Source organism: Lutra lutra, chromosome 4 (genome assembly GCF_902655055.1).
Source record: "Lutra lutra chromosome 4, mLutLut1.2, whole genome shotgun sequence".
NCBI lineage: Eukaryota > Metazoa > Chordata > Mammalia > Carnivora > Mustelidae > Lutra > Lutra lutra.
This window is the reverse complement of record NC_062281.1, coordinates 103,452,579-103,465,476: the sequence shown is the minus strand read 5'-3', so window position 1 is coordinate 103,465,476 and position 12,898 is coordinate 103,452,579. Positions and strand designations below refer to the sequence as shown.

At 43.0% G+C, this 12,898-nt stretch overlaps 1 long non-coding RNA gene across 2 annotated transcripts; it reads left to right on the top strand.

The window, feature by feature from the left end:
- The first annotated feature begins 43 nt into the window (after positions 1 to 43).
- LOC125097860 (uncharacterized) lies at positions 44 to 12,039 on the top strand. 2 transcript variants are annotated; one of them, XR_007126640.1, is made up of 3 exons: positions 44 to 1,584; positions 8,640 to 8,818; positions 11,942 to 12,039. It is a non-coding gene; the product is annotated as an uncharacterized LOC125097860 (long non-coding RNA). The 2 variants fall into 2 exon arrangements; XR_007126641.1 differs by lacking the exons at positions 8,640 to 8,818; positions 11,942 to 12,039 and adding an exon at positions 3,733 to 4,013.
- The last annotated feature ends 859 nt before the right edge of the window (positions 12,040 to 12,898 follow it).

The following is a 12,898-nucleotide window of genomic DNA, read 5'->3' as shown; positions in this document are numbered from 1 at the left end:
GGAAGGCGGGACGAGGGCTGTCCTTCCGCTTTAAATCGCGGATGGTTGCTAGGGGCGCTCGGAACCGGAGGTTTGTGGAAAGAGTTCTTTTTATTGGGGAGGTGTGAACCGCCCTAAGACTGGCAATCGGAAGACCTTGTACGGAGAGTTGGGTGCCGGAACTCTGGTTTGACAGGCTCCTTGCCGGCTCCAGTAATCCTCCCTAAAGTACGTTGGTCTCGTTTTTCTCCGCGCCATGTACCCGCCCAGCCTTTCGCGGAATTCCGGGCTCTTCCGGCTCTGGCGCGGTCTTCTTCAAGGCTCTGGGTGGAGAGCTCCAGGATTCGCCGTGGGAGGTGAAGCGAAGCGCTGTGGGCGAGTCCATTCGCTTCTGACTAGCCTGCCTATCGCGTGGTCCGTTTGAGGAAAGTTGGTGCGTTTTAGTCAGGGAAGAAGTCTCCAAGTTGCCACCTGGTCAAGGTAATTTTACCAGCGCTTCCTTCTACTCCTTGCCCTCCCCGCTCCTCCCCGCGCCCTTCCCGGTACTGGTTTTAGATCTGCTCTCGCAGAGCCTTGGATCCGGGATTCGTACGGCTCACTGCTTTTTCTGTTATTCATGGAGAATTTAGCTCACGGTGCCGCCTTTTTGTGCTTCGTGCTCCCTGCTTCCCTTCCCTAAAGCTAGGAGAGCAATTTCACAGCTTCAGAGAAAGGCTATAAATGAACTATCTGTTCGGGAAAGAGAGCCAGTTAAGCCATTTGATGGGCAGTGTATTACTGACTGAAAGGGAAACGCCAGGGTTCCATTCCAGCCAATGTGATGCCACTGGTCAAGTCTTAACTTCTCCAGGCGGCCCTGTATCTCTCAAGAAAAGTTCGTATTTGGTCCTAGATTAGGTTTGTGAATGACCAAAGCATTTCAGTCGTGGGGGGAATGTAGAAATACTCCTTTCGGGTATTGAGATCTGTTTTTCCCATCATTTATGTCCTACGTTCCTAAATTCAGCAGGAATATCGTTTTGTGGTCCCTAGCCAATCAGATGTTTGACACTAAAGAAACCGAGAAGCTCCAAGTAGCAATCCTCAGGAATCTGTTAGATTTCTGAGAAAAGAACAGTATGCTTTAGGTTTCCGGTCTACTAATGTGGCCTTTCTGCTGAAAAATGCCAGTTAAGGGGCGCCTGCGTGGTTCAGTGGGTTAAAGCCCCAGCCTTCCGCTCAGGTCCTGATCTCAGGGTCCTGGGATCCACCCCTGCACCGGGTGCTCTGCTCAGCAGGGAGCCTGCTTCCCTCTCTATCTCTGCCTGCTGCTCTGCCTACTTGTGATCTCTCACTCTGTCAAAAAAAAAAAAAAAAAAAAAGAAAGAAAGAAAGAAAGAGAAAAATGCCAGTTAAATTCATTGTTCCTGCTCTTTCAAAGTTATTTTGAAATTAATGTATAGTAACTGTGTACCTACGTAGGTATTACATTTAAGCCTATGTAGCTACTTGAGCATAATAATATTTTCTGAACACTCAGGGATGCAAGGTGCTCTGCAGCCCCGACTAATACCAGGTATCGTGGTGAATGTCTCACGAAATCACTTGAAGTGGAATCTCCTCTGGGTAAATGTGTTTGTGCCCCATATATCATAAATGAAGGGGAGCTGGTAGCTGATGGTGGTTAATAAGGGAAATCTTAACTTTCTCCCAAGAAAATGGATTGTCATGGCATTAAAAATCCAGCACCTAGTATATCATTTCTTCCCCATGATCAATTCAATAAATGTTTCATTAAAAAGTTGAACCAAGTGTCCCTCTGACAAAAATGATGAAAGGAGCCACAGAAGACAAAAGAGAAATGAATGTGTTAAAACATGAGAGAATGAGCTACATTCAGAAACTGAGAAAGGTATCTAAAACGTACTGTGGAGCTAGGCACATTGGTCCTGGAGCAAAATGAACTGTGGCAGAATGTGCCGGGTGGACTGGAGATACAATTAAGTATCTTCACCCAAGTGAAGAAATCAGTAAGAACTGATCCCCAAACTGAATTCTTTACATTCCTGAAATTGCCTGATTTGTAAATGTTTCTGACTATATATAAACTAGAAAATGCTACTTTAAAAAAGACACCTGAGGGACGCCTGGGTGGCTCAGTTGGTTAAGCAGCTGCCTTCGGCTCAGGTCATGATCCCAGCGTCCTGGGATCGAGTCCCACATCGGGCTCCTTGCTCGTCAGGGAGCCTGCTTCTCCCTCTGCCTCTGCCTGACATTCTGTCTGCCTGTGCTCGCTCTTGCTCTCTGACAAATAAATAAATAAAATCTTAAAAAAAAAAAAAAAAAGACACCTGAATGTGTGTGTAACTGTCCAGACGACTTATAAAGAGAAATGACAGAGGGTCAGGAATTGTTTAGAAAACTAAAACCATGAGAGAGAGCACCTTGTACTTTGGTGGCAGCAAAAGCAGGAAACTGGCATCTGGGGAGCTACTGTGAGACTACAGACACAAGCTTAAAGTAATTTTACAAGCCTAATGCTATCTCTTTGAAAGAAATGAAATGAGACATTAGCTACTTTAAAGTAATTGAGAAGAAACAAAATGTGCTATATACCTAGAACCGAATATTATTTTAGCCTTAAAAAGGAATGAAATTCTGACACATGCTACAACTAGGATGGAGATTGAAGACATTATGCTAAGCGAAATAAGCCAGACGTGAAAGGACAAATATTATATTATTCTACTTATATAAGGTATCGAGAATAGTCAAATTCATTAGAGACAGAAAGTAGACTAGTGGTTACCGGAGACAGGGGAGGAAGGGGCAGAGGAATTACTGTTTATTTTTTTATTTTTTTAAAGATTTTATTTATTTATTTGACAGACAGAGATCACAAGTAGGCAGAGAGGCAGGCAGAGGGAGAGAGAGGAGGTAGCAGGCCCCCCGCACAGCAGAGAGCCCGATGTGGGGCTCGATCCCAGGACCCTGGGATCATGACCTGAGCCGAAGGCAGAGGCTTTAACTCACTGAGCCACTCGGGCGCCCCCAGGAATTACTGTTTAATAGGTACAGAACTTCAGCGCAGGATGATGAGAAAGTTCTGAGGATGGATTGTGTGTGATGGTTGCACAACAGTGTGAATGAACTTGATGTCACTGAACTGTGCATTTAAACATAGTAAAAATGGCAAATTTTATGTGTATTTTACTGTAATAAAAATAAATACGTAAAAGGACAGTAATTGAGGGTGCCTGGGTGGCTCAGTTGGTTAAGCAACTGCCTTCTGCTCCGGTCATGATCCTCGAGTCCCGGGATCGAGTGGCGCATCAGGCTCCTTGCTCGGTGGGGAGTCTGCTTCTCCTGCTGACCTCTCTACTCTCATTCTCTCTCTCTCTCTCTCTCTCTCTCTCAAATAAGTAAATTAAAAAACCTTTAAAAATAAAAAAAGACAGTAATTGAAATGTGAGTTCTTTGAGGAACAGTACCATGTCTTACTCAGCCTAGCACATTGCACATAGTAGATGCTCTAGAATGTTTGTTGAGTAAATAAACAATTATTGATCAATTGCTGTAAACATATTAGTTGCATAGAGATTAATATATGTGTCAGTTGGAGAATTAGAGTAAATAAAGAAAATTCAGTATTTCAAATTGCCACTCGTAAAATTTAACACTAATATTTTCTTTCTTTCTTTCTTTCTTTCTTTCTTTCTTTCTTTCTTTCTTTCTTTCTTTCTTTCTTTCTTTTCTTTTTTTTTTATTTCCTAGGTGGAGTTTGGTTATTTGGTTGGTTGGTTTGGGTTATTTTTATAAACTTGACAAAAGTTTGTTGGTCACAACTTTTTTAGGTGACATACTGAGAGATGAGAAGGACTATTTCTTCCTGGACAAATGCAGATCACTTGGACATTAATTAAAGTTCCGCAAATGGTGGAGAAAAGAAAGTCATTAAAAAAAAAAAACTAAAAATATTTTTTTTAAAAAGTTCCGCATTCACCCACAAAATGAGAGCTCTCAAATATTTTGGTACTTCTTTGCACATTTTTTCATTTTTTTTTTTTAAGATTTTATCTATTTATTTGACAGACAGAGATCGCAAGTAGGCAGAGAGGCTGGCAGAGAGAGAGGAAGGGAAGCAGGCTCCCCGCTGAGCAGAGAGCCCGATGCGGGACTCGATCCCAGGACCCTGAGATCATGACCCGAGCCGAAGGCAGCGGCTTAACCCACTGAGCCACCCAGGCGCCCCTGCACATTTTTTCAAAGAAAGAAAAATGACCCCCTAATTGAAAGCTGCTATAATCATCTTAAGAGATGAAACACAGAGGTCTTAATATATTACAATTAAGTATCGATAGATTAGAAGCCTTGTCATTCCACTGCAAGTAAATGAAATAGTTTGATAAAGTTAATACCCCAACAAATATTGAAAATACTCAGATTTGTTAATGATTGTCTTGCATTATTACCTTGTGTCAGACATTCCTGGGTGCATGGCAAAAAATAAACTTATGTGGAGAATTTTGTAAGTGATTTCAAATCAATCTATAATCTAGGTCCCTTTGCTCTTCCTAGATATCATGTTCCCCAAATATATCTATCTACTTTTATCTCTAGTAGCTATAATTTGTTATTTATATAAAGAGACATTTTAGATTTGGCTGCTTCACCTTATGATTTTTTTTATAGTCATTATAAAATGAAGTCATTTATTCTATTCCTTATACGAAGTTTTAAAATAAGCAAATATATTTCACCAAGGTTATTGAGAGATTCAGCTAGCTTGGATTTTTGCAGGCCTCTTAAGAAATACTAATTGGCCAGTACCTGGCCTACCTGACTGAGCATGGCAGGGGTACTAATGCAGCTTCATTGTTGGACTATTTGGGACTCGTCTAATGGGCAGCAATGGCTTGTGGCATACTAGCTGAAATTCTTAGAACTGCGATGCAGTTTGAGACGCTGCCTACTCTGTCCTTTCTTTCTACTCTCCTTCAGAACTATATCACAGTTTACACACTTTCCCACCTTCTCCTCCTCCCTCCCCTTTAGTCTTTCATAGACATTTTTTCTAAGAAATCTTCTGCATGTCATTGTAGGCCAAATTGTGTTCTCCCCAAAGTTCATATGTTGAAACCCTAACCACCCAATAACTCAGAATGTGACTGTATTTGAAAATAGGTCCTTTAAAGAGGCCGTGAAGTTAAAATGAAACTCTTAGGGTGAACCCTAGTTCAATCTGACTGGTATCCTTATAAGAAGAGGAAACTGGACTCACAGAGACACTCGGGGTATGGTGCAGAGGAAGGGCTGTGTGAGGACACAGCAAGAACATGGCCATCTGCAAGCCAAGGGATAGGCCTCAGAAGAAGCCAAACCTGTTCACCTCTTGATCTTGGACTTCTAGGCTCCAGAACTGTAAGAAATAAATTTCTGTTGTTTAAGGCACCCAGTCCTTGATAGTTTGTTATGGCAGCCCTAGCTAATTAATACACATGCCAGATCCCACCTTGCAACTGCTGAGAGGATCCAAACTAACACAAGTGGTGCCAGGAAAGGCTCAAAACACAAAAACAACAACTCAAAAACCGAAAACAAAAGCTAGATAATAAAATGAGGTTTCAGGACCAGTTCGCTCACTAGCTGGTGGGCGGAGAGAGTATTATCCTGAGTAGTATTGGGGCATGGGTAGTCCCAGCACAAGGTGGTAACCCAGCTACTAAAGATTTCATCAGCAGTGACCTGGGAAAGCATCCCAATGGAGGAGAAAGAGAAGAATACAATTTCAGGCATTTGAAATATATGGGGGTGAGGGTGGGCAATACCTTCGTGGACAGTGGAGTTGGCTGGTCACTGCTAAGTTGTATTAACACTCAGGAGGGATAAGGAAAAAGCAAAGGTCCCCCTTGGTTACTGACCAAGTATGAGAGACAGAGAACCTCTTTTAGTAATTTACAAAGAGGCTTTTATTTCCTGCTGTGGAAGAGCTGAAACAGCTATGCCACAGACTCAGGACACGTTAGAGGCACAGAGTCCCAGAGACATTAAAATGTGTGGCCAAAGCAGGTTAGGGCCCTGGTTGAGGAAACCTAAAACAAGGTATGGGACATCTGTATGTACAACTGTAAGGATGTTAGCTCTGCAGACCCTCGTGAACTTTCAAAGCTTGCAGAGGTGGGCTACCTCTTCATAGTAAGAACTAGTAATTCCCCAAGTTGAAAGACACTGCAGAGCCATTCCTTTTCCCCTGGCTGCCATGCTAATAACTAGAGTCAAATCCTAGCATAACCCAGCTGAAAACATGCCTGACCCGATAAAGGAGAAAAGAGATCATATACAAAGGAGCTGTAAGAATTAGCTAGCATACACAAAAAAGTCAGCGAAGTACCCTGCAATTGAGTTTTAAGCTAACTTGATCATGGGAGCTGGAATATTAGACATAGATAATCAAGAATTTATTGACTTAGGAGCACTTTCTTGAGTCAGGACTTAACACCCTGGCAAGAACTTCTAGGGATAAAACAACTCACTGTTGGGGTGTCTTAGAAACCTAAAGAAAGTGATGGCCAATGCTGTGCAAAGTAGAAATGTTAGGGTTGCCCGGGCTTATATGGTAGAAGGATGAATTAAAAGACTGGGGGAAGTGGACATGCTGGAATGGATATGTGTGAGGCCAGAAGTTCCATCAAAGGGTTATGTTTCATAGGAGAGCCCAGAAGATAACACAAGAAGGCCTGATAAGGGGCAACACCACCAAGAAGTTCTCTGCAGTCCTGAGCTAATAATAGTAGTCACAGAGTTATGGTTCATTAATAACTGGGGAAAAAATTCCCCTTCCCCAATTAGTAGAGGCCAGATGGTGACACTTAACCACTAGAAGCCAGGAGGCCACAATTATAAAGACCAGCAACATCTGACGAGTGGCAGCCAAACTCCTAGGGAGTTGTGTAGATGGATGTAGAGCTTGACATCTGTAAGGGTGAAATAGATGGGAAGACTATTAACATCTATAACCCAAAAAGGGCCAAAATGGAAGAGCAGAATATTGAGGGTGATTTCACCCAAAAATCATTATCCCTTGCTCAGTGTCCAGATCTGAGCCACTTTTTAGATCTGGAAATCATTGACTTAGAGATGGCAGATCTTGCTTCAGTGCAGCAAGTATAAATGTAATGATTCTCTGGTCCTTTCCCAAAGATACCTGTAGCTATTTACTTCAGTGATTACACAGTGGGGAAGAGGAGTAACCAGAAAATTTGAGACTCACGGTATGAGTTGACAGTATCTTGAGACCCAAGCATTATCACGGCGTCTTGTTAGAATGGAGGCATTTGGGGACCGGTAGTAAATGGGGTTCTGAGTTAAGTCTAGCTTACAGTAAGTAGGTCATTGTGTCTGTGGACCCACCCAGTGGTCATTTCTCCAGTTCCCGAGTATATAATTGGAATTGATACACCTAGTGGCTGCAGTAATACCAATGTTAAATCCTTGACGTGTGTGAAGGGAGAGCTGTCAGTGGGAGCATCTGAAAATGACCTTCCACCCTGGCCAACATAGTAAATTAAAAAACGAACAAAAATATCACATCCTGGGGGGCGTGGTGGAAATTAGTGCTACCATAAAAGACCTAAAGAATGGGGGGGAATGAAAGATGGTCCCTGTCATATCTCCATTTAATTAGCCTGTGTGTCCCCTGCAGAAAGTAGGTAGATTGCGGAGAATGGCTGTAGACTACCAGAGGCTTCAGCAGATAAGAACCCTAGTGCACATGCTATGCTTAATACGGTCTTATTGCTGGAGCAGAATAATAAGGCATCAGGACATGACATGTGGCCAGTGATTTATTCAATGAATTATCTTCCATTCTGGTTAGGAGAGAGCATCAGAAAGGATTCACATACATGTGGGACAGATAACTTTTCACGTACAGTTTTGGTTAGCTCTGCCTTCTGTCATAATAAAACCCAAAGAAATCTGATCCTCCTGGCCATCTCAGAGTATCACTTTGACCCACTGCATCAGTGACATTGTGCTGCTCAGATGGCACAAGCAAGGGGTGGCTCGAGTGCTGGAGGCATTGGTAAGACCCATGCTTCAGAGAGTAGAAGAAAAATGCTCTAAAGATTCAAGGGCTTGCCACTTTAGTTATGTTTTTAAGGGTCAGCTGGTCAGAAGTGTATCAGTATCGCCCTCCAAAGTCAAAGACAAATCGTTACATCTTACATCCCCTACCACAAAGAAGAATGCACAGGGCTTGGTATGTTTATATTCTGGAGCAGTATACCACACTTAGGAATACTACTATAGCACATTTACCAGGTGACAGTGAAGGTTTTCCAGCCTTGGATCCCAGAGCAGGTAAACTTCAGGCTATAGTACAAGCATCTGTGCCCCTTTGGCCATGTATTTCTGTAAAATCTTGGAGGTGTTAACAGTGGGAGAAGAAGTTTGGAGCTTGTGATAGTTAATTTTATGTCAACTTGACAGGGCCATGGGGTACCCAGGTATTTGGTCAAACATTATTCTGGGTATGTTTGTGGGCGTGTTTCTGGATCAGATAAATACTGGATTGATAGAATGAGTAAAGCAGATTGCCAGCCTTAATGTAAGTGGGCCTCATTCAATCAATTGAAGATGTGAATAGAACAAAAAGACTGACTAAAAGAGAACTCCTTCAGGCTTGGACTGAAACATCAGCTCTTCTTGGATCTTGAACCTGCCAACTTTCATACTGGAACTTACATCATTGGCCCTCCTAGTTCTCAGGCCTTTGGTTCAGACTGGAACTACACATAGCTCACCTGGGTCTCCAGCTTGATTACTGCAGATCTTGGGACCTCTCAGCCTCCATAATCATGTGAGTCAATTCCTTATAATAACTCAATTGCTATAGGGCACCTGGGTGGCTCAGTGGGTTAAAGCCTCTGCCTTCAGCTCAGGTCATGATCCCAGGGTCCTGGGATCAAGTCCCGCATCGGGCACTCTGCTCAGCAGGGAGCCTGCTTCCCTCTCTCTCTCTGCCTGCCTCTCTGCCTACTTGTGATCTGTCACATAAATAAATAAATAAAAATCTTAAAAAAAAAAACAAACCTCAATTGCTATAGCTATCTAATCTATAGCTATACTTATACCTATGTCTATATAATGGTTTTATTTCTCTGGAGATCCCTGGCTAATAAAGATCTTGACGCCAGCAGGGGAATACAGCTGAAACAAAAAACTAAAAATGTGGAAGCAGGTTTGAAACTGGGTAATGGGTGGAGTTGGAAGAATTTTAAAGTACATGCTAGAAATACGGACATTAAGGACAATTCTGGTGAAATATCAGATAGAAATAAGGAACATGTTACTGGAAACTGGAGGACAGGTGAACCTTGTTTTAAAATGACAAAGGACACAGTGAGAAGGTGTATCAGTCTACGAGTCAGGAAAAGAGCTTTCACCAGATCCTGATCATGCTGGCATCCTGATCTCAGACCTCTGGCCTCCAGAACTGTGAGAAAGTAATTTTTTGTTGTTTCAGCCATCCAGTCTATGATATTTTGTTATGCCAGCCCAAGCTAAGACAGAGCTTATAGTAAGCCCTAGTGAGAAAATCACAGTGTAGTCCTTAGGACTTTGGAGCAAGGCCATGCCATCCACAACAGAGAATTATACACATTTTAAGAACCAGCTACTAGTGAGAACTAGATACTGAGCCTTGGTGGAGACAGAACACTTAACCATAGTATACCAAGTAACCATGTGTCCAGAACCACTTGTTATGGACTGAATTCTGTTGGTTCAGATGGACCCAGCAGCATCTGTTGTAAGATGGAAATGGTACATATGGGATGGAGATCAAGCACAATTGGGGCACTTGTAAGATGCATGCTCAGGTAGCCCAGATCCCCATGTAACCCACCACAGCTGCACCAACGCCATGAACAGCTGAAGGAAGAAGGGTAAAGCCTAAGTTTGGTTTATGGATGAGTCAGCTTAGTATGTGGGAGCAAACCAAAATTAGATAGTGGCTGTATTATAGTCACATTCTTGAGAGTCTTTGAAAAACAGCAAAGAGGGAAAATCTTCCCAGTTGGTAGAGTTACAAGGATCATCCCTGATCATCTGCTTTGTGTATAAGGACAAGCAGACGAAAGTAAGAATATATATAGATTGTTGGGCAGGTGTCAGTTGCCTGGTAGGGAACCTAGTAGAGGACCTGGAAGGAAAAGGACTAGAAGATCAAAGATAAGGAGATCTGAAATAGAGTCATATGGATGAATATACAGGAGTTGGCATGAAGTGTGAAGTTTTTTTTATGAAATCTTGCATCTACCAGGGAAGAGGCACTAAACTAAGCAATCAAGTAGACAAAATGAATCATCCATTTGTCATTACCAGTCTTAATCATTGGCCACCTTGGAACCAGCATGATTGTGTGATAGGCACTGTTATCCCTCTCTCAGATTTTCATGTTGAATTTCTAACCCCCAGTACCTTAAAATGTGACCTTATTTGGAAATAGGGTTGTTGCAGATGTAATTAGTTAAAATGACATCATACAGGACTTCAAAGTGCAGCAGTCATAGCTTGAAGTTCAAAGGGACCCTTGTGTCTCTTAATAGAAGTGCAGTCCTTTCATCGACCAGTATCACCAGCCCTATAGATCCCAGATTATGACAAATGTGGGTATCCTTCTAGTGGATCATTGACAGTAAAAGTAAATGGGGCCGTTCCTGCATCCATTCCTTGGTTACTGGGCCCATGTATTTTTCCTACTGGGGTCATAAAGAACTTTGATTTAAGGTCATACCGAAGTATGGTGGTCCTCTAATTCAAGTGTGTTCTCATAAGCAGACAGCCATGTGAAGACAGACACACACACAGAGAATGCCATGTGAAGATAAAAACAGAGATCAGGGGCGCCTGGGTGGCTCAGTTGGTTGAGCTACTGCCTTTGGCTCAGGTCATGATCCCAGACTTCCAGGATCGAGTCCCGCATCGGGCTCCCAGCTCCTTGGGGAGTCTGCTTCTCCCTCTGACCTTCTCCTCTCCCATGCTCTCTCTCATTCATTCTCTCTCAAATAAATAAAATATTTAAAAAACAACAACAACAGCAATAACAGAGATCAATGTGATGTAGTAGAAGCCAAAGAATGCCAAAGATTGCCGGCAAACCACCAGAAGCTAGGGGAGAGATTTTCTTTCATAGCCCTCAAAAGGAACCAAGCCTGCTGACACCTTGAGCTCAGACTTCTAGCTTCCAGAACCGTAAGACCATAAGTATCTGCTGTTTAAATCACCAAATGTGTGGCACTTTGTTAAGACACCCGTAAGAAACTAATACAGGCACATAAATGGAGTGGCCATAGTGGCAGGGATGGAGATTATGTACAGGTCCCAAAAGCATGGACTCCAAATTTCCAAGGGTGATAGCTATTGATGTCTTAATGTCCAACCTGTCAGCAACAGAGACCAATGCTGAGCCCCTAATATGGCACCATTACTCAAGGAGACCGACTGGCTAGTTGGTGATAGGTTGACTACATTGGATCCCTTCCATCTTGGAGGAGCCAGTGGTTCATTTTTACAGAGATGGATAGCTATTCTGGGTATGGGTTATTCTTTCCACCCACAGGTCCTTACCCAACATTACTATATTAGGCCTATGGAATGGCTGATCTACAGACAGAACAGGATTCTGTTACACAGGTGTAACATAGCATCCAACCAGGGCCCCATGCTTCATGGTAAAAGAGGGGTAAGAGTGTACCCATGTCCATGGTTTCGGTTCCACTGGTCATACCATTACCATCTAGAAAAAGCTGACATTATAGAGAGCTAGAACGACTTTCTAAAGGCACAGGTAAAGTGCCACTCAAGGGAAATATTCTGGAAAAATTGTGTATTATTCAGGATGTGTCATACACATTAAATCAAATGGCCTCAATTGCTGTAGTCCATCACACTAACCTTCCTATTCTATCTTTCCCTTCAGGAAGAGAGGCCACGTGGGAACCATGGAAGAGCTTCTCCCCAAACCTGAATGGAGAAATAATGATTTTTTTTTTTTTTAAGATTTTATTTATCGGGAGCGCCTGGGTGGCTCAGTGGGTTAAAGCCTCTGCCTTCGGCTCAGGTCATGATCCCAGGGTCCTGGGATCGAGCCCCACATCGGGCTCTCTGCTCAGCAGGGAGCCTGCTTCCTCCTCTCTCTCTGCCTGTCTCGCTGCCTACCTGTGATCTCTCTGTCAAATAAATAAAAAATCTTAAAAAAAAAGATTTTATGTATCCATTTGACAGAGAGAGCACAAGCAGGGAGAGCAGCAGGCAGAGGGAGAGAGAGAAGCAGGCTCTCTGCTGAGCAAGGAGCCTGATGCAGAACTGGATCCCAGGACCCTGGGATCATGACCTGAGCCAAAGGCAGACGCTTAACCAACTGAGCCACCCATGCATCCCAAGAAATGATTTTTTTTTTTTAAGATTATTTATTTATTTGAGAGAGTGCAAGCAGGGGGAGGGATGGGGGACAGAAAGAGGGAGAGAAATTCTCAAGCAGACTTCCCACTGGATGCGAAACGCAGGGCCCTACGCTCAATCCTAGGACCCTGAGATCATGACCTAAGCTGAAATCAAGAGTCGACCACTTAACCGACTGAGTCACTACGGCGCCCCTTGAATGAAGAAATAGATCTTTGGAGCAAAGGAGTTGAATTGTGGTGATTCTGAAAATGGGCCACTGGATTCCCTTTTATGCAAAACAGTTAATTGTGGCCCCAACTACTGACCTGGATCCACCAATATGTTCAAAACTGAGGCCATTCTCTTTTATGCAAAACAGTTAATTGTGGCCCCACCTACTGACCTGGATCCACCAATATGTTCACAACTGAGGCCATTCATTCTTAGCTAAAGACTGAGCATCATGGGCTGGTAAATCAGGCTCATTCCTTTG